We start from the raw sequence: 3963 nt of genomic DNA on the forward strand, positions 1-3963 counted from the left end.
TTTGGATCAGAGCTGCAGTCATTTGACACTTGTGCTTTAACTGTGCTAAAGCTCTGCAGGAAACAGAAGGGCCCCACAGTGGGCCTGGCCAGGTTGGTTTATGGTGCATCCGATTGCACTAACAGACTCCAAACAGTGTCAGATGCTCTCTTGTCGGTTTCTTGAAGGATGCAGGCAATAAGGTTTGTTGGAGGGAAGAAGGGATAATGTAAGAAACAGCAGGCACCCTGCATGTGCAAAGACCAAGGACAAGCACCTGACCTGACCTGCAGCTCCCACGCGAAGGGGGATGAAAAAAGAGGGGAAGGAAGAGTAGTGAAGAAATTTCAGCTCTGGAGGTGTTAGGCATTCTGTTGAGAATCACTGACGAAACTTATGTTTTATGAGCTCCTCCATGATGTTTCTATGTAGAAGAAGGTTCCCCATGTGAAATCTCTGCTGTCCCTTCGGAAAGAGCTTGGCAAATTGTAAGAAAATGTATCTATATAACTACATGCAATTTTTTCCGTGATCAAATGGCATTGGCTCCTTGCTCACATTTGGTTATATGGGAAACAAAGACATTCCTCTTTCACCAGGGCCAGCTGATTGAAACCTCGGGACACATTTATCAGCGTATAGGGAGCTGAGCCGGGTTAAGGCTTTGTGATGCATCGCTGACTATAGGTGACATCACTGGCTATAGCTCTGTGATGTCACCGCTGCTATAGGAACTGCCAGCCAATGCAGGGGAGCAACACCTGCCACTCAGGGAGCGTGGACAGATGAGAGAAGAAGCAACATCAGCGCTGGCAGCAGCTCAACCAGCAGAAGGAAATTGATTCTTCATGGTCCTGTTAAAGACTCTGCTTTGAGTCTGAGGAGTCTGAGGCAGCTGGGTGGTCCCAGCCTGGCAGGCATGTGCGAAGGGGACATCCGCCACCCAGCTGGGCCGAAGGACGAGGAGCGTGAAGTGATGTTCTGCTAGTGTCACCAGCTTGAGCAAAGAAGCCAAACATTCACCAGCAAAAAAAAAGCTGCTAGCCAGTGCAGGAGCATCTCTGAACCTTGAAACAAACTTCACCTGGAGAATCTGGCAGAGCAAAGAGGTAATTGTCATAAAGGAGGCAAGATAAGATACATACATATAACCATACTAAAGGCAGCGAGGTAATTCGAGGGCTGAAGGAGTGGTCTGACCTTTCAAACAAGGTTCAGCTGGTGAACTTCACGTTGTGTGCCAGTTCAAGAAGGACCTTCCGAAACAGGCAGTTGTTTCCAGCCTGTTCTGGCCTGTTCACATGGTCACTGGAAGCACAAAGGTAGTGACCAGTCCCTAAGCCATGCCAGAGAGACTTCACTAATGTGCTCCAGTGGCCAAGCAGGAAATAACAGCAATATAAAGTCTCATACTGCATAAATAAAGTCCATCCTTTGGCTGTGCAAGTGGCAGGCAAAGTCAGAGATAAATCTGCAAGTAGAGCCAGCAAGCGCATACACCAATTAACGGTGGGAAGATTCATCAAGTTTCTGTGAGCAAAATCGCATTGCTGAAGGTGAGTGAAGCTGCTGAAGCAAGCACACAACCCAAATACTAAGCAGCCATCCCCAAGTCATAGCTAGAGAAGGCTAATAAGAGCAAAGACAATCCACCTTCTTAGGTAAGATGGCTAATCAAAACAGTGGTAAGCAAGGAGAAAAACAAATGAGTCATCAAGGAAAAAAATCAGGGCACGATGATGGTACTTCTGGATGCAAGGCTCTAACTGTTTCTGCAATGGTGTCTGTTGCATCAGACATGGTATTCTCTTTGCTTGAAACCATGCAAGTACAAAAGAAAGGAGGTAAAAAGATGCCAGCCTGTGTATTTCTGAAGAAAGTTCTTCTGGAACACACCAAGGAAGTCATATCAGATCTGATAGACTCGACCATGAAAAATCTGCACAGTGTCACTGGAGTGCTCATGACAGACTCTGACTTTGTTTCCACACTGAAGAAGAATCTGTTCAATGTAGGAAGCCAGAAGGCTACTGAAATTTTGGAAGCAATGGTGAAACGCCTGCTTAAGGATTTATCAGATGATAAAGGGCATGCCAGAGGTCAAAGCCTAGCATTTACAGCACTTAAAGCTAGATGCCAATCAGACTTCAAATCTCAAGGCATGCGAATTGCAGCAATGAAGGGTGAAATGCATAACCTAGGTAAGGATAAGGACAGAGGAGCCAGTACGTCTCACTCATCATCAAACAAGTATTCAGAAAGAAATCGCTCAGTGAATAAATATGCGAAAGACCTCATCATGACTGCATTAATGCTGATAAAACAACATTTACTGCAGCAGACAAATGGTAACAAAGACTCTTCTGAGTTTGGCAGCGCCTCCTTTGGGTTTGTTCATTGAGATTCTCACTTAGAGAATGCTGGGACATGCCAAAGTTCAAAATCCCTTTCAGCATATTCAAAAAATGATCTCCATGAGCAATTCGGTTTTGAAAAGGGAGATGTAACAAGTAAGCTCTTAAGCCTCGTACAGGAGATCTTATGTGAGGCAGGCTCCAATATGGATGATAGCTCCAGTGAAACACATCCGAGCTCTAACAAGTACGGCAATGCGAGTGAGTCCCAGAAACAAGTTTTGTCTGGCCAGCCACATTCATCCATGGATCAGTTCGATGGTATAGCTCAAGTAAATGAGCAATTCATTGGCCAGCTTGTGGAATGTGTGATGAAGCTGTGTCAACTCATGGCCCAAGGAAATGCTGCAGACTTAGCAACAGGCAACTTTTCGGATGATCACAATGCTGCTCCTTGAAAAGCCTCCATAGCTCTCATAAAACCTTTGTAACATAATCAATAAAGAATGAGAGGAAGAAAGAAAGAAAGAGAAAGAAAGAAAAGAAAGAAAGAAAAAGAAAGAAAAAGACCTATGACCATTTTATTTACCACTTCAGCAGAGCTTGAAAACTAACCAGACACCTTCTTGTCAGAGCAGTATAGTTAATACCACATGTGTATGTGAAATCAAGGGATGTTGAGCAGGGAGATAAATCAGAAAAGAGGGGAGCTTGGATGTGGCAAAAGGAGGTCCCGTGTTACAAAACCTGCCCAATGTAGCTTGGAGGTGATAGGCTTGATGAAATACTGGGTACTGTCTCTAGTTGCTGTTTTGAGGTTTAACGTTTATTTACGCCTGTCAGTCAGAGGAAGGAAGTGACAAGCTGAAGGCTACTACACCCCCTTCTAGCGGCTGGACAGATACAGACTTTATCTTCTTCCCCGCAAAGCCTCGTAAGAAGACAGGACAGCGCCTCCTCTTCCCTGTGTCATTCCCTGACCCTTGCATCTCTCTCCAGCAGGAGCAGCCTGCAGTTAACACAATTTACTACTTTTGTGGTAGCCCTCTCTGTTGGGAATGGTAGCAAAACTGAGAACGGTTTTACTCCTTTCACCCTGGTATTCACCAGCAAAGCGACAAATGGGTGTGGGGGGCTTTACACGGATGTACACCAGGGTAGAAGTGTGTGCGTACACGCACATGCATACACATGCATTGCACGTGCGAGAGAGAGAGAGAGAGGCAACATGGACAAGTTATTGACTGTAACATAGCTAAGCAAATGTTCTTACTACTGTCAAGTTCCCAGAAAGCACTGGATGGTAAAAATATTCTCTTATTAGTTCTTTTAAGAGATGTATAGGCCAGTTTTTTGTTAGGAATACTTTTACTGACACAGGTACCCTTTGTTTGATCTGCCAGAATGGCCTTGCTTCTTAATAAATTACACATAGTGCTATACTTATTCTGGATAGGTTTAATGTAAAGCAAATATTGTACACAGTTAACAATTTTTTTTATATATGTTTTAGTTATGCAAACTTATCAAAGGTATCTCCTGGACCTGAGGAGAAATTTAACCTCCTTGAAAACAAAACTAATGACACTGCCTCCAGTTCCTAATTTGTCAAGGATACTGCAGTGAAATA

General features: G+C 44.2%; 1 pseudogene; it reads left to right on the forward strand.

Annotated features, from left to right (window-relative positions):
- Positions 1-898: 898 nt before the first annotated feature.
- Positions 899-2791, forward strand: LOC136991627 (A-kinase anchor protein 4-like; annotated as a pseudogene).
- Positions 2792-3963: the final 1172 nt, after the last annotated feature.

The sequence above is a fragment of the Apteryx mantelli genome, chromosome 3 (genome assembly GCF_036417845.1).
Source record: "Apteryx mantelli isolate bAptMan1 chromosome 3, bAptMan1.hap1, whole genome shotgun sequence".
Lineage (NCBI taxonomy): Eukaryota > Metazoa > Chordata > Aves > Apterygiformes > Apterygidae > Apteryx > Apteryx mantelli.